Here is a 23,319-nt window from a genome sequence, read left to right as displayed (position 1 = left end):
CCAGAGGAAATTAAAGAAGAAATCAGACAGTTCCTTCAATTAAATGACAATGACAATACAACATAGTGGAATCTATAGGACACAATGAAAGCAGTCTTACGAGGGAAATTCATAGCAGTGAATACACATATTAGGAAAACAGAATAAGCCCAATTAAACAACCTCATGCTGAACCTCAAGCTTCTAGAAAAAGAAGAGCAGGACAACCCCAAAGCTCATACAAGGGAGGAAATTATACAGATCAGAGGAGAAATCAATGCAATGGAGACTAAGAGAATGATACAAAAAATCAATGAAGCCAAGAGTTGGTTCTTCGAAAGAATCAACAAAATTGACAAACCTTTAGCCAATCTTGTCAGAAAAAGGAAAGAAAAGGCCCAAATCCATGCAGTTAGTAATGAAAAGGGTGAAATTACAACAGACCCAGCAGAAATCCAGAGGATCATCAATACCTATTTCCAGAACCTATACGCCAATAAGACGGAAAACACAGAAGAAATGGACAAATTCCTAGATACATACGAATTACCAAAGTTGAACGAAGAAGACCTAAAAATTCTGAACAACCCAATATCAACCAAAGAAATTGAAAATGTAATTAAAAACTTATCAACTAAGAAAAGCCCAGGCCCTGATGGCTTCACTGCTGAATTCTACAAGACATTTAGAGAGGAACTGCTGCCACTACTGTTTAAACTCTTCAGTGAAATTGAAAGGGAAGAAATACTCCCAAATTCATTCCTGGAAGCAAGCATCACCTTGATCCCCAAAGCAGAGAAAAACCCAACTGAAAAAGAGAACTATAGGCCAATCTCACTAACGAACATAGATGCAAAAATCCTTAATAAGATAATGGCAAACAGAATGCAGAAGATCATCAAGAAGATCATACACTCTGATCAAGTGGGATTCATCCCAGGGATGCAGGGATGGTTCAATACATGAAAATCAATCAATGTAAAACACTATATCAATAGAGCCAAGGACAAAAACCGTATGATTATCTCCATAGATGCAGAAAAAGCATTTGACAAAATCTAACATGCACTTATGATAAAAGCCCTACAAAAAATTGGAATAGATGGTCTCTACCTCAAACTGATAGAAGCCATCTATGAAAAACCAACAGCCAATATAATACTAATTGGTCAAAACCTGAAATCCTTCACACTAAAATCAGGAACAACACAAGGATGTCCACTATCACCACTCTCGTTCAATATAGTTCTGGGAAGATTGGCCATGGCAATTAGACAAGAGAAAGAAATAAAAGGAATAAAGATAGGAAATGAAGAAATCAAATTGTCATTATTTGCAGATGACATGATACTCTATATAGAAGACCCCAAGAACTCCACCAAAAGTCTTCTAGGCTTAATAACCAAATTCAGTCAAGTAGCTGGTTACAAGGTCAACACACAAAAATCAATAGCTTTCCTCTACACCAATGACACACTCACCAAGAGAGAAACGGAGCAAATAATTCCTTTCACAATAGCATCCAAAAAACTGAAATACCTAGGAATCATCCTAATGAAAGAAATCAAAGACCTCTTCTCTGAAAACTATGGCACTCTGAAAAGAGAGATTGAAGATGATATCAGAAAATGGACAGACATCCCCTGCTCCTGGGTAGGAAGGATTAATAGAGTGAAAATGGCCATACTTCCAAAACTGCTATATAGATTTAATGCAATTCCAATTGAGATCCCAGCAGCATACTTCATAGACCTCGAGAAAACAATCCAAAAATTCATTTGGAACAAGAAGAGACCCAGAATAGCAAAAGCAATTCTAGGTAACAGAGACATGGCAGGGGGTATCACAATCCCCAACCTGCAACTGTACTACAAAGTTACTGTGATAAAAACAGCATGGTACTGGCAAAGAAACAGTCTTGAGGACCAGTGGAACAGATTAGAAGATGCAGAAACAACGCCAGACACACTCAGCCATCTCATCTTCGACAAAGGAGCCAAACATCCTCACTGGAGGAAAGATAGCCTCTTGAATAAATGGTGCTGGAAAAATTGGGCTTCAACTTGCCAAAGATTAAAACTAGACCTGTATCTCTCACCATGCACTAAACTAAAATCAAAATGGATTAAAGATCTAATTATTAAAATAGAAACTCTGAACCAGGTGGAACAGAGGTTAGGTAGAACCCTTGAAGACATCGGTGTAGGAAAAGATTTTATGAACAAAACCTCAGTTTCCTGTGAACTAGCACAAACAATCAACAAGTGGGATCTCTTCTTATTAAAAGGCTTCTGCACAGCAAGAGAAACCACCAGCAGTGTGAAGAGACAACCCACAATGTGGGAAAAAATCTTCACCTGCTCTTCCTCAGACAAAGGTCTACTATCTCGAATCTATAAAGAACTTAAAAAGATCAGACCTCCCAAATTTAAAGACCCAATCCAAAAATGGGCATCTGAAATGAACAGACATTTCTCACACAAAGAAGTAGAAATAGCAAATAAATACATGAAAAAATGTTCAACATCACTGGTCATTCGAGAGATGCAAATGCAAACAACGCTGAGATTCCACTTCACTCCAGAAAGAATGGTTGCTATCATGAAATCAACCAATAACCAATGCTAGTGGGGCTGTGGGGAAAGAGGAACCCTGTTCCACTGCTGGTGGGAGTGTAGACTGGTGCAACCACTGGGGAAATCAGTATGGAGATACCTCAAAGAACTAGGACTGGAAGTCCCATTTGACCCCGCTATTTCACTGCTGGGGATCTTCCCCAAAGAATTAAAAGAATCATACCACAGTGATATATGTGCACCCATGTTCATAGCAGCACAGTTTGTAATAGCTAAAACTTGGAAACAGCCCAAATGCCCATCAACTGGAGACTGGATCAAGAAAATGTGGGTTTTTTATAAAATGGAGTACTACTCAGCCATAAAAAATGAGAAATTAGAGACATTTATAGCTAAGTGGATGCACATTGAGGCAATACTCTTAAGTGAAATAAATAGGACACACATGTGTAAATACCAAATAGTTTCTCTGGTGTGAGAATCTGAAAGTGTAAATAAGAACTAAATGTATAATAGGTAATGTGAAATAGGAAGAAAAGGGGCAAAGGGGAAGGAAGTGGGAGGGCTAGGGGAAAGGATAGAAGGGAATGGGATTAATATGAGAAAATGGAAAAATAGGAACAAAATCTTTGTAACTAGGGAGGAGTGGAGGGGTTGAAGGGAGGGCTGGGCAAGGGTGAAAAATAAGAACCAAGAGAGACTATGTAAACGTGCAAATTTCCAATGATGAATGTCATTATATTGTATTCCTAAAATGTACCAATGATTAGAATGAATAATCGATAATGTAAAATCGGAAGAAAAGGTCCAAAGGGGTAGGGGTAGTGGGAGGGGCAGGGGAAAGGAAAGAAGGGAAAGGAAAAATGATGAGAAATGGAAAAAATGGAAATAAAGTCTTTGTAAATAGGGAAGGGTGGAGAGCGTGAAGGGAGGGCTAGGAATGGGGAAAAAATAAGAACCAAGATGCATTATGTAAAGGTACAATTCCCAATGAGAAATGTAATTGTGTTGTATACCTACAATGTACCAATAAAAGAATTTAATACAAAAAAAAAAGAATAGGAAATAAAGGTAGTACTGCTAGTTCAACAATATAAAAGTAAACTTTAGGTCATAATAATCGATGTCAATATATATTGTCAAATGAATGAAAGTGTTAGTTAATAGGTTTAAAAATTACATATAATGTCCTAGGGAACCATCAATTTGGAATTCTTATGGTTAGAAAAGACCTTAAAATCTCACTTTATCTGAACCTTGTCTTCCCAGCAGAAAAAACAGAAAATGAAATAAAGGTGGAACTGCACGACAGGCTTCTCCCACAAAGCCATGAACACTGTCTGACCTTGGGTCATCATCGTCATCATCTCATTTAGAAAGAACTTCCTTTTCCTCATTTGTAAGCTTGGACGCTTGAATACAGCAGTGCCTTGCTTCTCCCCACCACAACACTTCAGAGGATGTTCACAAGCAGTGCACACCCACATTTACTCAAACTACAAGCCACCGCACACATAAAACAGGTATTAAATTATTAGCAATTCTTGGGCTACCAAGCTCTTCAGTCCATAAAAAATATGTCAGCCTGTGAGTGGGAGAATTGTTATTATAAAGGCAAACTTGAATTTTCTCTGACTTATAATGATACTTATCAAACTTAGTAGTTTACAAACTTTAGTGGTTTGTTATCTCTAACATAGCACTTGGGGTGCTTCTCAAAACTGATCAAAATAGAAGATAGTCCAAAAATTCCTTCTCAGGTTTCTTAGTACAGTAATTCTTTTTTATTTTTATCATTTTTCTCCTGAAAAGTTTCAAATTTTACATTTATTTTAAAAGATATTTCAGAGTGGTCTATGAACATAAATAGCCAGGCTTGCAGAAAACTTTTAAAATAGTAAAACAGCGTAACATATTGAGCAAGGATAAGATGCCAGCCCTGTTCTATATCTTGTACACTGCTCTCATTCAGGTCCATCCCCAACCAATCTATAATGGTGGGTCAACTATGGACTCTGAAAGAGCCTAAACTGAACACAGAGACAAATCTAACTTGGAAAATCCAGAACACAACTCAGGAACACAAGAAGCTTCAGAAAACCCCAAAACAACATAATTACTAGCTTTAAAAAATAAATAAGAAACATTTCAACCACAAAATGAGAGTCTATGAAATAGAATCTATAGGAACAAGGAAAATGTCTTAGAAATCAAAATTATGAGAGTTGAATTTTAAAAGCAAAATGAATGGATTAGTAGGAGGTAAAGGACAAAAAAAATCCCCTAGAAAGTAAAACAGAAATAAAAAGAAATGGAAATACAAGGGAAAAAAGATCAATCAGAGCATTTAAAAGGGCGCACTTCCAGCCAAAAATGGTCCCAGCAAGACATAGCTAAAGTGAAGCAATTATTTTTTAAGAAGAAAATGAGTAAGCTGGATGTGGTGGCACAACCTGAAATTACAGCTACTTGGGAGGCCAAGGCAGAAGGATCCCAAGTCAAGGCCAGCCTGAGCAACTTAAGGTTCTATCTCAAAATAAGACATAGGTGGAAGAGGAGAAGAAGAGAGGAGGGAAGGAGAGGGTAGTGGGCAGGTTGCACTATTTCCTAAAATTGAAGGAAATACATCTCTAGATTGAACAAATTTGGTGAATAACCAATAAAAATAATTTTAACAAAAGATCACATGAAGGCATATTTTAAAATCCATGTAAGAAAAGATAAAAAGACAGTTCTAAAAGTTTCCAGTATGGAAACAATTTACAAAGGATCAGGAATCAGAATGATATCACAATTCTTAGCAGCTATGCTGAAAAGTAGAAGAGTCAAATTTTTTTAAGTTCTGAAAACAATTTTTTTCATCTTGAATTCTAATCTCAGATAAATTATAAAAAGTCCAGGTAGCAAAATAAATACGTTAAATAAGAAAGACATTTCGAGTCATTTGGAAACAAATTTACTTTCACTAACATCTTTACTTAGGGAAAGTTCTAGAAACATGACCCCCCCAAGCAGTGATGGCAAACCTTTTAGAGCTTTCAATGATACAAACAGACCACTGCAGCACTCGCGCCATAGGTTTGCCTAAAGGAGGAAGCCCAGGCTTTGAGCACACAGACCTCAAGGGACAGCTGCAAGAGACAACCAGGCGACAACACACAGCAGGACTAATTCTTACGGGAACAGAAGGGTAGAAGACCCAAAAGGCAAAATTTCTAGAAAAGAAAATAAAGCTGATAGATGCATTAGATATACTGTGTGTAAAATAATATTGTTAAACTATTGAGAAAGGTACAGGGGCTTTGGAGGAAACTGATGGGAAATAGGAAGAAAGTATGCTCAGGAAAACTAGGGCGAATGGTGGAGGCTGGAATGGCCCTTGGAGGACTTTCTGTACTTGCAATTGATTCTTCTGTGTCTTAGGTGAGCTCAACTATCCCTTTCCAATCCTAAAGTGTCCCGGCTATGCTTGTAAATAGAGTTCTTCTGAAAACTTCTCAAAGTACAAAATGCATTATACATATGCAAAAAGAATCTGTATAGTTGAGTAGACACTTTTGAAATTCCAAAATCAATACAGGTTAGAAAAAAAACTTACATGAACTGAGAATTAATTCACAGAAAAAGGAACCTTAAAAAGCCAATAATTATGAAACAGTACTATATATCTAACTGGTAATCAGAAAAGGGCAGATGGAAAGAATGAGTTACCATTTCATACCCATTGTATTGGCAAAAATTCTTCTGAGTGCTGAGGACCAGAGAAATGGGAGTCCTCACCCATTGCCCATGATCCTCATAATGAGCAACCACTGTAGGAAAAAACTGATCACACCTGACAAAGCTGAAGACAGCCTTATCACTTTTTGGTATCATACTCTCATTCATGGGCTCCAGGATACATGTTTTGGAAAAAAATGTTTACTGGGCATAATTTGTAATCAAAAAACTTAGGAAATACTCTACTTGCTAGTAGTGCAATGAATATGCAGATATTTATTTAATGAAATAACATGTAACAGTTTAAAATGAACAATTTGCGCTACACATATAAACATCCATGTTGAGTGAAAAAAAAAATCCAAAAAAGACATCATATGTGCATATATGAATGGTTATTTTATGTGTTAAAAACCATAAATATGATATATTTGTTACAGATGCATGTACGTACATAGCAGCAGCCTAAAAATGTACCATAGAAGAGACATATACCAATTTTAGCACTTGGTTAACTCTGAATAGGAAAGAAGAGAAAAGATAATGGGAGGGACTTTAGCCATATCAGTAATATTTTATTTTCTAAAAAGAGAAAAAGCCAACAAACCCCTGAAGCAAAAATGGCAAAATGTTAACACTTATTAAATGCATGCCTGATGCATATTTCTATACTTTCCTGTAAACTTGAAATTTGTCATAATTAAGCCTTTTATAGATCAGCAAATAACTATAATTACATTGTGTGGTGTTTATTTGGTTCCAAGTAAAAGAAAATCAAACTGGAAATATATACACATGGGACAGTTACAAAACAATTGGAAATTCAAACATAATGACTATGTTGATGTTATGGAATTATTTACTGTTAAATTTTTCCTAGGTGTGATAATGGTTTTAAAAAATAGTATCATATCTTTGAGACTTATCTGTTAAAATATTTATGGATCAACAGTGTATATAACTTAGAATTTGCTTCAAAATAATATATAATGTGTGTGGGAGGGTAGGAAATCTAGATAAAACTTAATGGACCATAAATTTTTGAAGCTAGGTATTAGGTAAATGAGTGTTTCCTCTACTCCTCTGTTAATTCTGCATACATATGAATTGTCCATAATACTTTTAGGTAGACAAGAAGTATGTCCATTTTTAAATAATCAAAACAAATTAAGATATTCAAATGTTCAACTCCCAATTAAGAAGCAAGGACAACTTATTAAAACAGGCATGAGGCCCAGTGGGATAGAATAGAGAATGCAGAAACAATCCCAAGCACATTCAACTATTTAATCTTTGATAAAGGGGCCAAAAGATACAATGGAGGAAAGATAGCCTTTTAAATAACTGGTGCCAGGGAAACTGGCTGTCCACATGCAGAAGATTGAATGTAGACCCCTATCTCTCACCAGGTACTAAACTAAAATCATAATGGGCCAAAGAACTAAATGATAAAGCAGAAACAATCTGCTGGAAGATAAAATAGATAAAACTCTTGAAGTCATAGGCTTAGGCAAGGATTTTCTGACTAGAACCCCAATTGGACAGGAAATAGTACCATGAATCAATAAATAAGATCATATCAGATTAAAAAGCTTCTGCACAGCAAAAGAAACAACCAACCCAGTGAAAAGACAAGCCACAGAATTGAAAAAAAGTTTTTCCAGCTATTCCTCAGAGGACTAATATCTAGAATGTATAAAGAATTTTTATAAATTAGACCCAATCAAAATAAAAGACCTAATCAAAAAATGGCCTGGGCCAGGGATTTAGCTCAGTGGTTTCGCCGCCTGCTGTGCAAGCGCAGGGACCCAAGTTCGATCCCCGGTACCAAGAAAAATACAAAACACACAAAAAATGGCCAATAAATACATGAAGAAATGTTTGACATCACTGGCCATTAGATAAATACAAATTAGAACAACACTTTAACCCCAGAAAGAATGGCCATCATCAAGAATCAAATAACAAATGCTGGCAAGGCTGTGGGGGTTGGGGGTGGGGGAAAGTGGAAGAAACTCAAACACTGTTGGCAGGAATGTAAACTAGTGCAATCACTACAGAAATCAGTGTGGAGATTCCTCAAAAAACTAAAACTAGAAATTCCATTCAACCCAGCTATTTCCCTTCTAGGAATCCTCCCCAAAGAGTTAAGAGACAATATATTACAGTGATTTATGCATACCTATGTTCTAGAGCAACACAATTCATAATAGCTAAATCTTGGAAGTGGCCTGTATGTCCATTAACAGGTGAATGGATAAAAAAAAAGTGGCATTTAATACACAATGGAGTAGTACTCTCCCATAAAGAAAAATAAACTTGAGTCACATGTACAAAAATAGATGCACCTTGAGACCATAATGTTAAGAGAAATAAATCAGACACCAAGCTTAAATATCACATAGTTTCTCTTATATGAGAACTCCAAATTATAAATAAAGAGCAAAATAAAAGATAGATAATAGGAAGTAGGGAGAGAGATCTTTCTCAAATAGGAAGGAAATCTAGAGCTGAAGGGAGAGGGAAAGGGAAGGGAAGAAAAAACACAATTAAGATATGTTATGTATATGCACCAACTCCACACAAGGAGTGTAAACATTATGTACTGCAAACATGTACTAATTAGAAAGAAAAGAGTGTGTTGAGCTCAGTGACATGTAGATACAAGGACCGGGTAGAATTCTCAAGACCTGAACTCCTGTTAAGGATCCAGAGTCCATGGACTCCTAAACACTTTCTTTCTGAAAGGTGCTGGCAGCATGACCCCACACCTGCCAAAGGAGTTATGCTCCTCATTTTGCTGAGAAAAGAAGAATCAAGTTCATTTCTCTGCCAGCTAAGTAAGGCAGGAAATCAACCTACGAATTTCAATGATGCATTTACTCACTGGTTCAGTGGAGGGGAAAACAGCTGTTGAAATTCTTAAGCATACAAGATGCAGTGTTTTACTTTAAACCAGAAGAAGGCAAACAATTAAATCAAACACACCCTAGCTCATTAGTTCTACCTGCTTCTTAATAATTATGTTATTACCAGACTTTTTAAAAAATTGGCATCCAATTCTTTATTTTAAAGGTCTACAAATGAGTTTTTTGCCCTTTTCATCAAGTACAAAGTTGTGAAATGTTTTATGAAAAAATGTTCAACATCACTGGTCATTCAAGAGATGCAGATGAAAACAACACTGGGATTCCACCTCACCCCAGAAAGAATGGCTGCTATCAAGAAATCAACCAACAACAAATGCTGGCAGAGGTGTGGGGAGAAAGGAACCCTTCTCCATTGTTGGTGGGAATGTAGATTGGTGCAACCACTGTGGAAATCAGTATGGAGATACCTCAAAGAACTAGGACTGCAGGTCCCATTTGACCCAGCTATTCCGCTACTGGGTATTTTCCCCGAAGAGTTAAAAGAGTCATACCACAGAGATATATGTGCTCCCATGTTTATAGTGACACAATTTGTAATAGCTAAAGCTTGGAAACAGCCCAAGTGCCCATCAGCTAGAAACTGGATAAAGAAGATGTGGGTTTTTTTATAAAATGGAGTACTACTCAGCCATAAAGAATGAGAAACTAGAGACATTTATAGCTAAATGGATGCATATTGAGGCCATACTCTTAAGTGAAATAAATAGGACACACGTGTAAATACCGAATAGTTTCTCTAGTGTGAGAAATTGAAAGTGTAAATAAGGATGAACAATGATTAAAATCAATAATTGATAATTTGAAATAAGAAAAAGTCCAAGGGTTCGAGGATGGTGGAAGGGAAAGGGGAAAAGGAAGATGGGAAAGAAAAAAATTATGAGAAAAAAACAAATGGAATCAAACTCTGTGTAGCTAGGGAAGGATGGAGGGGGTGAAGGGTGCACAGGTAATGGGAGAAAAAATAAAAACTAAGATGCATCATGTTCTGGTACAAACACCCAATGATAAATGTAAATGTATTTTATACCTAAAATGTACCAATAAATACATATTTTTTAAAAAAAACAACAAAGCATTGTAAAGTCTAGAAAGAGTACAAAAGCAAACATGTTGTGGAAGTAATAAAAGTATCTACTGGGTTCACAAGGCCAGCTGAGTGGGTCTGAAAAGATTCTAGGGGGAAAAAATGATACAGAACTAGACCTGAAAGACAAATAAGAGGTGACCAGGTGAGAGTAAAGGATGGAGACCTTGACATTCCTGACAGAAGAAACATATGAACAAGTACAGGGATCTGGCCTTCCGCAACTGGGAGAATGTTCTGTGGATGGACAGCAGAGGAGAAGTGTAGGGAGGATGCGGGAAGAGGCCGAGCACCTGAAAGCCAGATCCTGCCTCCAGGCCTGGGCGTGCGTTCTTCTGGGCTTTGCCAGGGATGACCAACTCCCAGCACGTGGAGAGCGTGAGTAAGTGTAAGAAGCTGACCCAAAAACGACCTAAGAGGATCGGACACCAACTTTGTCCACACGCCATCATGCTGGCCTGTGGGCTAAACAAAGCTCTATCTGAAATTCATTGTATTGGATTTGGGTTGCAAAATGCAACCCATGTGCTAAATTGTGCTGGGATGTGTCACTTGGATTTCAACTGTTCCCAAGGGAGAAAAATGTATTTGAAGGATGTACCACATGCAATGAATTGATTTCAACACCCACTGACATCAATAGTTTCCAAAGACTATTTCAAAAAATAGTGGTTCTATGAGATGCTAAGCTTGAAGATGCTGTGATTAAGTAGGTTTGAGAAGTGCCACTTTAGGAGATCTATACAGCCCATCAGCACAATAAAAGAGTAGAAAAAGTCACACAGCCCCCACACGAGCATTTCCCAATATTATCTGCTCACAGGAACTTTTCAAATCATTTAAGACAATAGCAACCAGTAGAATTGTGGAACACTTTTTGAGATGTGATGACTTATACCCAAATGAGGCATAACAAGTCTTTCTGGTCACCAGAGCAACCATACTGGAAGCCATCCAGTGGCTCAAGTGCCCAAATGCATTTCCTAACAATTTACTCCTCTTTCATGACAAGGAATAATGGTATCAGTGATAACAATAAGTATGCTTTAAGTGCTCACAAAATTTAAGAATTGTATGTGTATTGTTTTATGCAATCTTCATGCTATGCAAAAAGTAGATATTATAAGAACTCCAATTTTATAGATGACTGAGATATACCAAGTTGAAACACCTGCTTAAAATTTCACAGATAATAAGTGACAGAGTTGGAATCTGAACCCTGGCATAATTCCCAAGCCTTCTGTCTTAATCACTGATCCAGTATGTCATCCCCATTGTCCATTATTAATTGAGCAATTTCTTCACACATTCATCTTTTCATCCATTTATTTGTTAGTTCACTCAAATCCCTCTTGTAAACATGAATGAATGAATGATAAGTGCATATGAAATTTACTACATTTGAAAACCACGATTGGAGTCTATTTTTACTGAAACTATTGTAGTGGTTGGGGGAAATTTTTTTTTCTCATCTTTGGATGGCAGGAAAAATCCCATAACCTGCTTACTTCATGAGAACACATCTGATCTGATTTGGTTCTTGGTCATTCTGAACAAAAATAAGCAGAAACCTAGGCAAGTTTCAACCCTAGTGTCTTTTTCTGGTTCAGTGCTGACTCAGTCATTTGTTAACGACTTTGTGAAACACATTTTCTGGAATTTTCCTGAACCATATACCCTCAAAGTTAGTAAAAAAAAATCTGAAAATAATAATCACTGGAAGCATTATAAATTTGTTTGAGAAAGTAAATGTTTTACCTGTAAGCTCACCTTGGTTTATAAAAAAGAAGAATTTCATTGTGTCCCTATCCTACCATGTTAGGCATCAGGGGGACGAAGGAGGATAATGGATGTACTAGGTAGCAGGCAAGAAATTGAATCTGACAAATATATCTGCCATATCTACAAATAGATATGCCTACATTTGTTATCTGAAAAAATATAAACAGGGGCTGGGGATTTAGCTCAGTGGCACCGTGCCTGCTTTGCAAGCACAAGGTCCTGGTTTGATCTTTGGTACCAAGAAAAAAAAAAGATTTATATATCTTTTCTTTAATTTGCTGGCAGCAACATCTGAAAAGAAAAAAAGGCCTTGTATACGTTTACCAGGACCAATGATAACTTTTACCAGTAGGAAACTTTTAATGTGATTCTGTTTCCCAGTATTTCGTTTGTTCCCAACCAACACAGTTAAGATTTCAGCTTTTCTCCCTCTATGTTCATTAAGAAAAACAACTCATAGCCAGCCCAGAGCAGAGGGAGCCCAAAAAGACAAATTTAGCATCTAATGTTTCACAATGCTTTACCTTGGGCTTCTGGTTTTATCATAAAATAACTTTTTAAAAATTTTAAGCCAAATTATATAGGTAGCTGAGTACCCTAGAAGAAGTCTAAACAGCCCCCCTGCAGTAGGACCCCAACCATCTTTCAGGGTGGGTATGGTTCCAGGCCACAGTCCCAAGAGGGACATTAAGGTGCAACTGTACTTTCTCATATTGGAACCTGAATGCAAAACACAGCCTCATTACCACTCACTGACTAACAGACCATCACATTTTGGGCAAAACGTTCATTATGCTTTTTTTCCCTCTTCCTTCCAATCTATAAGCTGATGAAAAAGTAGTTTGCATATGCAAAACTTTATGAGCATATTTTAGGGCTCAGCTGAACAGAAGCATCAGTATCTAAAAATATAAGATGATGAGCTCCACTTGTGTCTATCATGCCAATCTGGACAAATTAACAAGAAATCAAAAATAGCACAACTTTTCAGTAGGAATGAATTCATCAAGAGCCAGAAGTTTAACCTACTCACTGGAAGTAAAACAACTTTGAAAACCTTTAGTTTTTAAAGAGAGTTCAATTTTAATCAGATGGAATTTATATTAAGCTTCCATTTTCATGTTATAAGAACATTCCAAAAACAGAGCCATAGGAAAATGAATAAAGACAACACCCAAATATACATATATCCAAAGATTTAGTCTTATTTAATTTTAAGAATATCAAATAGCTCCATGTTCACTATGCTCAAAACTATAAAAAAAAAAATCTATCCTAGTTAAACAGTTAACTGCAAAGAGATATCTGAAATGACAAGAATACAAGCTTGAGAGCCTGAACATACACATTCCAGAAGCTTTTGGCAAAGCCAAGTATGCAAAGTCTCCCTGACTTCTAATATCACACCATCCCATCTTGTGCCATCTGCCTCTAACGAATGTCAGTGTATTCCCAGGATGGAAATATGCCTCATTTCTGAATCATTCCTGCGAAGACTCTCCAAAATATGGATCCTTGACCATGATTCCCCAAATTTGGGAGAAAACACAAACTATACCCTTCCTTCACTCATCCGGAAGAATCAAGAATTCCAGTCTAAATGATCACCATCTAAACTGGACGCAGCTAAGGCTTACAGATTCCTAAACTGACAGCCCCATAAAGGGTTAAAAGTGAACTTCTAAACTCATAATCCACGAGAAAGTATTAAGACTTCTGAAGACACATTAGAAAACAGAACATAAAAACCCCTCCTCCTTTGGGGTTTCACATGAAGACGTCTTCGAGCATGCAATTTCTGTCCTTTGTTTCAGTGAATTTATGAGATTCTCAGAGGGCAATGTCCTTACTGCAGTGTTACAACATCCTGCGTGATTAATTGATTGCAAATCACCACACAGGGTGCCAAGATCACTGGTAGGAAGCAGGTCATTAAATAAAATTAAAACTCTGCCAGTGCTTCGCTTGGAAATGTTTCTTGTTTCTTCCAAGGTTTTATTAGCGCCATTGCTTAAAAAAAAACAAACCCTCAATTCACCAAAGAAGCACAATTCCCTGCTTTCTACTGGATGATACAAACATCCAGCATGTTAGGTTTTAAAAGGAAAAAGCTGTAGTGTAATGAAATTTTCACAAAGAGAACCAGGGAAAAAGAGTCACCATGAAAATAATTAGATTCAAACAGCTTCACTGTGAAATTATTCAGCAAAAGGCTCAGAGTCCTGTCAAACATAATACGAACCTTTGAAAGTCCACATTTTTCCTTTGGTAAGTCTTTAAATTAAGCATTACCATTTCAAATTAAATTGAATTAACATCTTACCCCCAAAGAGAACAGATACCCTGGCTCTTTATCCACATAAATTCTATGATGATTTGTCATTGCAAATTAACCTCACCACAGATCAAAACTATATTTACTGTTTGGACCAAGGTCTGATCAGAACAATTCTACCTACTTAGCCAGCCTTGTCTGAGAAGTGATGGACTAGGAACCTAAGTGTGTTTCAATCCATTAGTCGAGGGTAAATCAAAGCATATATTTCTGAAGATATCACCATACTTAATTTTTAAATTGCTCTAATAAATATGTAATATTTCAGGCAATATTTCATAGCTGACAAGTAAAAGGTCATCCCAAGGTTCACATTGTAGGAGTACTTAACTAAACAAATACTAATTGCTTTGCCTGAGGAGACACTGGACTATTAAATAGGATTTAGCAGAAGAAAAAGGGTTTAAGAAAGTGTTTCATTGATGTTGAGCTAGCCACCCATGCTTAATTTACTGGTGTTCAAGATAGTTTATGTTTTAAAAAAATACCCCAGTGAACAGATAAGCTGACTAATCACTACTGATATAACAATTACATGGTAAATCATGTATGTATCTTCTCCCTCAAATGACAGTAACAGATTAATTTCTACACGTTTAGGCTAACATAAAGCATTTTATAGAAAACACATTTTAACTTGTTTTCATTTGCTACACACTGCCATGTGGTAGCTATATGTACAATATTCTAAATGGAAAAATAATTCATATAAAGAGATGTTCTCTAGAGTTGATAAGGAATTTTTATGCTAAACTGATACATAGTCCTGTATGTAGATAAACAGATTCATTTCAACATTAGTGAAGAAAAGTCTGTAATTTGAAAAAGAATACATACAGTAAGATATCGAAGGGAAGCAATCTTACAATTACCTACATATTTTAAGAATGCCCTGGGATGAAATAAATCTATCTTACAAAAAGTTCTGAAACTCTAGGTCCAGTTAGTCCAAGACACCCATCTTTCTAACCAGTCTTAACCACAATCATACCCCTCAGCCTTGACATCTTTTCTCAGCCTCTTTCAATGTGTGGCTCAAGCTCACAATTGCTTTTATTTCTGCCAAAGAGTCTGGACCTTGATTCTCTCATTTGTTTTATAAATACTTATCAGATGTTTGCTATATGCCAAACATTGCACTTGGTGCCTGAGATAGAGGAATTAACAAAGAAGACTCATGTAATACTCCACCCCCACGAGTCTAGTGAGGCAGACAGACATTACATAAATTATTGTACATGTTATGAATTCAAATTAAAAGAGCTAGTAAGAGTTGCTTCCTGGTGATTATGAAGCTTAGTTTTATCAGTTTATCCAGGACTAACAAGAACAAATTGTTACAGATAACCAAACTCAACAAGATTAAGGACATAAACCAGAATGGAATTTTTTAATTTAAAGGGAGAAATGGTTTACACCAGAATACTGCTGTTGGCAGTTTTGACATTTTCTTTCTATTGGAGACCTCACTTGGAACCAAGTATGATTAGAAGTTTCTCTTGGGGTATGTTTATATGATGCAACCAGCTAGGCTGGGTGGTCTATAGATACAGAAGCCCTTCATCACTTGGTGGCCTTTTGACTATGATGATCAGGTATATAGATATGAAGCCCTCCATCCCAAGTTGGGACGTTTAGCTTGGTCAGGATAGCCTACACTTGGGTATTTATGTTTAATCTTGAAAATGGGGTTGACTTGTTCCACCACAGAGGGCAGAGGGAAGCAAAATGTCGTGATTTGTAAGTTTCTTCCCAGGCAGAATCTGGTGAAATGACAATTGATTCTTCTGAGACCAATAATGGAAGACAGTCACCCCTTGTACAGTTCTCTAATATATTTTCATGCTGAGTTAAGATTTCACCAATTTACAGCTTCTTTTTTTACAACCACATTTTAATCTACTGGCTTTTTAGTGACTTTTAGGGTGATTATTTTCAGAATGTAGATAGGAAGCTGATGTTCATTGGATCCCCAGGCACTGTTCTTACTCCTATTGAATACTTTCTTTTTGTACAGATGGGGAAACTAAGACTTAGAGATCCCATAGCACTGAAGGCTGAGGTCCTTGAACTCAAGGCCAGCACTCCAAGTCAGTAGCACAGGGACTTGTGTCAGGCTGGCTGCTTCAGAGTCACCTAAGGAGAATGTGAGGTGCACATGTGTACAGGCTCTGGCCTAACCCTTATTTGAATCAAATCTCTGAAGAGGGGAATCTGGCCTTTTGTTGCACGCTGTATAACATCCTGACACATAACCAGCTATGATAACCATGATTCTAGCCAAAAAATCGCATTCACGTATGTTACTCCCATTAGCTTCATGGTTAGAGGTGGCCCTCCCCAACCCCACTACCACAGGATTTGGGGAGTGGAATTTGGGAGGAAGATCTTTCTAAGTGTTAAATTACTGACCTTAAACTCCATCTGATATCTTTATCTATATCTTTTTGAATTCATATTTTCACTGAACAAAATGTGAAAGAGAGGAAGCTGCCTTATGTGAGAAAAAATACAGTAAGTATGATCTCACAAGACTGTTGAAAAGAACAAATGAGATCATAAATACAAATGTGCTTTTGAATAGCATGATGTGCCATATAATATTCAATTATTAATTCACTGCAAGGTGAACTAATTTGGATAAACTTTCCAAACCAGGAGGAGTGTAACCTTCAACATCCTTCAACTTAAGAAAGGAAAAAGAGCCCCAGGGATTTAGCTCAGTGGTTTCGCTGCCTGCTGTGCAAGTGCAAGGACCCAAGTTCTATCCCCAGTACCAAAAAAAAAAAAAAGGAAAAAGAAAAGTATGGAAACTAATATCTAGGGGAGGCAAACTAGTCACTTGTTTTTATAAATAGTTTTATTGAAACATAGCTAAGCACATTCTTTATGTATTGTCAATGGCTGCATTTAAGCTACAATTGCAAAATGGCAATGTTGACCAGTTGCAACAAAGATCTGGTGGTTCACAAAAACTAAAGTATTTTCTGTATAACCCTTTAAGAAAGAGTTTATCAACTCCTGAACTAGAGGGCCACAGTCTTTGGCAAATATAAAACAACAGTCCTCCATGTTTTAAGAAAGCTGAATACTCCATGTTTTAAGAAAGTTCTAAAAATGGAACATCCATGGTTCGAAGGGCATGGGAGAGAGGAGACAGTCCCCAAATTTTGATGCATGGGGAGGGTGATACTTCCCGTGCTGGTGTTGGATAATTGTCCCACAATTCACTGTGACTGATGGGAGCATGTTTTATCCTTCACCATGTTTGATACATAAATGATGACAATTTCTCTTTCAAACCCAATTCTTAGTCACACTGAGAATAAAGCCACATCAATAGAGGTCAAATGTGTCCTTAGAGGCCATATGTGTTTATATATGTGTGTGGCACACCCACACACATATATACATGTATATACATATAAATATGCATGCATATACATATGTGTGTGTACAAACACATATACATATATACATGCACACACATATATACCATATATCCATATATATACCATATATATATACACCATATATCCATATATCTATATACATACCCATATATATGTGTGTGTGTGTGTGTGTGTGTGTGTGTACACATGTATTGTTTTTAATTTTTAAGATAAGGATGACCCATATCCAGGCCTGGCCTCTGGAACCATTCATACTAAGTGGATCTCCATTTCAGCAGTTTGTCCAAACCAAACTGGAACCCAGGGCAGGATGAAGAGGCAGCCACATGCCTGGCTCATTGCCTCTGAATCCACCCACCTGCCAGGCTTGCTCTCCTGCTGTGTACCGGGCTCCATGTGCTAAGGCGGATGGCCCTGGCCCAGTTGGCTCACACAGCCATCCTGCCCCTGGAGAATATGCAATCAGGAAGTTGGCAGCAAGCATGTGTGGCTCACCAAGCTCTATGAGCAAATGTCATGTTGCCTTTTCCTGGTACAAATTCTGCAAAAGGCTAAAGTAAAACAGCTACATTTGTCAATAAAAAAAATTAAAAGTGAGGCTTTGAACTTAATTCTTTATACTTTTGTCATGATATAGATTTTCCAAAGCAAGAAATATTAGATTTCCTTTAAAACATCTAAAGTGATAGGATTCTAAAAGAAAGAAACAGAATTGCCCAATGGTTTTTCAATTCTAACTTCTTCAAACTCCTATAGATGTAACTGGATAATAATTTGATGCCTTGATGAATGTTCTCAACCCTTCAGTTTGGGTTTCATTAATCAGTTCCAAAACACAGGTATCTAATATCCCTCTTAATCATGGAAAGAGCTCAAAATCTCCAAGGCTTAAGGCCAATTTAAGTCTCTTATTTAGGCCATATAAATTGAAAATAAGCCTACCAAAATTGATTATTTTCTGTTCTAACTTCTATGTACTGATATAGACTTAATAACACAGATAAGTGGATCTATAATCATAAAAATATACATAGTTTTACTGTTATTCAATTTTTTTAAAAAAATGATCATCTACCACCATATTACCCTGAATGCACCCAATCTCGTCTAAAAAACAATGATCAAATAACTGCCCTAATCAAAGCAAAAAACCCAACGATATGGGTAAATTACAGTCCAACCTTTGTACATTAAAAAATAGTAAGGCTTTCACGACACCTAAACTTTCACAGGAGAAAAATAATCATTTTATTCCCTGTTAAGGGCTGGATCCTGTCCTCTCAAAGTTCACACGTTGAAGTCCTAACCCCTAATACCTCAGAATGTATTTGGCGCTGGACCCTTTAAAGAGGGAAGTTAAATAAGGTCATGAATGAAGGCCCTGATGCCATCTGGTTTCCTCATAAGAAGAGTTGTTTAGGACACACGGGCACAGAGGGAAGGTTGTGAAGACCAAGGGGAAGACAGTCTCTACAAGCCCAGGAGAAACTAACCATGCCAACACCTTCATCTCAGACTTCTGGCCTCAGTAGTTAGCAAGGAGGGAGTACATTTCCTTGTGTAAGTCACTGGCCTGAGGTGCTCTGCCTGGGACCCCCAGCAGACTTCTACCACTCCGTCTTCAAATACACCTTTGTTGCTGAAGTTTACGGAATCTAAGGCCAATTTCACTTTATGAGAAGTTGCCTAAAGCTCTTTGGCAAACCTTCTTTCCACACAAATTATACAAATAAGGTGCCAATTGCTGAATTATGGAATATTTTTAAAAATAGCGGAATTTACCACATTCTCACTTCTTAAAGACTGTTATGCCAATACTAACTATAACATAGCTTTTAATTTGGAAATTTTCTATGTAAAAAAAATCATGTCATTAGGGGTTTAACATAGCTTTCAATATTTGTTGAAAAAAAAATACTACCAAGATGAACTACTCTGAGTACAATGTTTTGAACTGTGAAAATATTTTGCTGGGCACAAAATTCTAAAATGTAGTAAAAGAAAACACTCCTATGGAGTGTAACCTAAAGTTAATAAAATTATTCTCTTTCTTTCAATATCTACATGATTACCATGTAAGATGTGCCTCAATTTAAATTTTATCCTATGCATGGCAAAATCATAATTCTTTTTTTTTAAAATCATAATTCCTTAACTGCACCGAGGAAAAGATTTTAGGTAATCTGCAAATACGGTATTGAAATACACATAAAAGTATGACAGGGAAGACTAAGATGATTTCAGACTTTCATAGCATAAAAATGCTTTCTTCACTAATGAAAAAGGCAAACAACAAATGAATGGATGCATTCAATATATAGTTCTAGAATTTAAAAGCTGGGAAGAAAAATGTCACAGAAATGAAATGATCTTACCTTTTTTTTCCTTTAAGAGTAATTCAGTTGAGCATCTTATTGAGCCAATTACATAGCAATTGTCCCACAGAGACTTTATTATTTAAAGAAATTCAAATGTTTTTGTGGACTTGGCTGGTGTCCCTCATAGGAGAGTGGAACAAGTCCTTAAACCAACTATCTCTTCCACTATAAATAAAATCAAATTCCAATTTGCATTTAATATTCAAACATCCCAGAATTTTGGAAATAACTTCCAAAACTAGACGTTAAACTTCTTTAAAGTGCTAGCTTAAAATATTTACAAGTAACATTGGTTTACTATTAGACTTTAGAGAAACAAAATATCCTTAGGAAAACAAGCCTTGTGGAGAATGTGAAAGCAAGGGGTGCTTAGGATATCTGAAGATGCTCAGGCCCCATGCAGGAGTTGGCTACAGCTATCCAAAACATTCAGAAATAGTTTCCAAATGGTAATATTAAAAGGAAGGCTGGGGGGACCAAAACAAAAAGCTGGCCCTTAATCATGAACATCCTGCCAGGCACTACAAAAGGATTTATTCTGTATCTGCTCCAATTTATTTAAAAATATAACTCAACCCAGCTCTCTAGAAATTAACAACTTTTAACGCAAAGATTGAGATCATGAGCTCCAGAGCCAGTTTTCTTCAGTTCGATTCCTGGCTCTTCCATTTACTAGCTGTGTGACTCGGACAAGTTGCTTAATTTTTCTGTATCCCAATTTCCCTTCTCAAATGGAGATAACAGAACTAGGACAGTGAGTTGTTGTATTGTATCAGTTTCTCCACGTAAAACCTTTGCTCAGTGACCGAAATCTGATGTCAAGTAGTTATTGGTGGTGGTGGTGGAGCAATTTAAAAACTAATCAAAGTCAGAGCACAAAGAGCACGTATAGTGTCTGGTGAGGTTAGACTGAAAAATACCAATAAAAATTCCAGTCTTCTAAACACATTCACGAGTTTTGTTTATACACCATTTTTCCCCATCAGCACTGCTGTTCTAGAAATTCACATGTCCACTGATCTGAGCTGGGACCATATAAACGGTACCAGACCAGGCAAGACAGCAAACCACTCCTTCAAGTGATGCTAGAAACAGTAGACCTTAGGACCTAAAAATGAAATAGCCATCACAGCTTTAATTAAGTCAAGATTAACGGAACACCAGCCGGGAACATTCTAGCCAAATGTTTTGGGCCAGAGCACTGTGGCCCACAAGGGTCCACAGTAGTGGTCACTGGAGACCACTATCTCCCAGATTTGGCAGCAGAATGGGAAAGGAGAGGACCACCCCGCCTCGGCCTGGACTCCAACATCCTACTGCCCCCCTTGCCACCCAGCATGCCTGGGGCCGCTTCTGCCAGCCAGGCTGGCTCCATCTCTGCCCCCACAGGAGTGGTGTGGCAAGCAGTCCTGGAGCCTAGCTCCCCCACGCTGCAGAGGTCGCAGATGTGCTGCTTCTGCTTATAAAAGCTGTGAAAGCTCTGGGATGGGCTGAACAATTTTATCTGGGCCTGACCACCCTCTTAAAAAAACAGATCTCATTTTCATCCACTTCCCTCTCCCCTCCTATTCTGACTTTCTTTTCTCTCCTCCAGAAATAGCTTATCATGCTTAAGTAAACAAGCATAAAGAGGGTTTCTGACTAGTTGCAAAACACCAGTGGTTAACAGTACACAAAGCATTTCGGATCTAATCCCTACTTAGAAACACCAGGACGTTCCTGAGAGGTTTAGGCCAAAGTTGATTTCCTGCCTCCTGTTGACATCCTGAGTACCCTTGGCCTGCACTGGACACACAATTTCTCAAGCATAAGTCCATTTTCTCAGCGTTTCTCTTGGCTCCATCTAACTCTTTACATGTGGATAGAATGGTTCTGCATATAGTCACTGTTTATTTCCTTAGTACTTTTTTTTAATCTAGATGTGATGCCAAATCTTTAAAAGCTTTTTACTCTGAAGCACAAGGCAACAGAAAAAGATGGCAGATGCACAAAAAGTAAAAGAGAAATACTTCGTTCAAACAAAAGCCGAGTGTGGTTTAACTCAAACTGAGTTTCTGAAATATACTGAAGCCAGTAGACAAAACCACACTGAAAAAACACACAAAGCCTGTAAATAGTATGCTACATGAATCAACACAGCAAAGCTACACGGGCCTAGAAAAAGTATTCTGCAATGTGGTCTCCGCAGTATTAAATTGCAAGATAATATATTAAAGGGGTTACATTTTCTAAATTCTTGCTTAAATGTTTTTTAATACTATTTCATTATGGATTTTGTTTTTATTTAAAGAATATTTAAAATGACATTTTAAAGAACTGTTTCATTCTCTGCTATATGCTGAGAAGAACTAAGAATGTTGCAGCAGTGACCAAGGGGTGTAAAGAGCAAGCCATTACTAAAATCAACATCTTTCTGATCACTAATAAATCAGATCCTAGGCAGTGTCAGAATTATTACTCCCTAAATGGAAGAAGCTGGATATCTTCAAAACTTTCTGTTGCTGAAAAATTATCCCCCCCAACTGACAAACTAAGAGTATATATTAGGCATAGAAACAAACCTGTGTCCAGTTCTGAAGATCTCTATACTACTGCTTGTTTTATGTTTTTGAAACATTGTGATGTTGGTGATTTATTTCACGTCCGTGTGGCTGGCCATTTGTTTATTCTATTGCATACCATCTGTTTTTCTGTAGAGAGGTTTCAAGTTCTTCTCATTCCCTACCTCATATCCCACAGAAAACAATTTATAAAAGACATAGATTTAAATCACTTGGACTCTCGTGGAGCTGGAAACCTGAGCTTCCTTTCCTTTATATTTGGCAAATGCTTTAATGGGATTAACAAATTGTGTATTATGAGGTACTCATGGAGAGACACCACCTTTTCTTTTTTTTTACAATGACAAATGATGTTAACAGTTTCATCTGGGGTGTTTAATAGCAATACAGAAGATTTCACTAAGAAGACAGGAAATCACTGTGATAGACAATAAAGTCCTACCACAAACCCTGCCCATACCTTTTATTCTGAGAATCAATGGAAATGCATTGTGAAGTCTGCAGTGGGGAATAAATATCAAGCTGCTTTGCTTATAAGGGGGCATTATCAATATTCTGTCT

The 23,319-nt window shown here is 37.1% G+C and overlaps 1 protein-coding gene across 5 annotated transcripts in view; it reads right to left on the bottom strand.

Annotated features, from left to right (window-relative positions):
• Positions 1 to 23,319, bottom strand: part of Arhgef28 (Rho guanine nucleotide exchange factor 28) — a 328,072-nt gene that overhangs the window by 10,998 nt on the left and 293,755 nt on the right. The window lies entirely within an intron of this gene.

Source organism: Heterocephalus glaber, unplaced genomic scaffold (genome assembly GCF_053883595.1).
Source record: "Heterocephalus glaber isolate CG9 unplaced genomic scaffold, H.glaber_assembly_v1.0 deba00001056, whole genome shotgun sequence".
NCBI lineage: Eukaryota > Metazoa > Chordata > Mammalia > Rodentia > Bathyergidae > Heterocephalus > Heterocephalus glaber.
The sequence above is the reverse complement of the archived record's forward strand: the minus strand, read 5'-3'. Positions and strand labels throughout refer to the sequence as shown.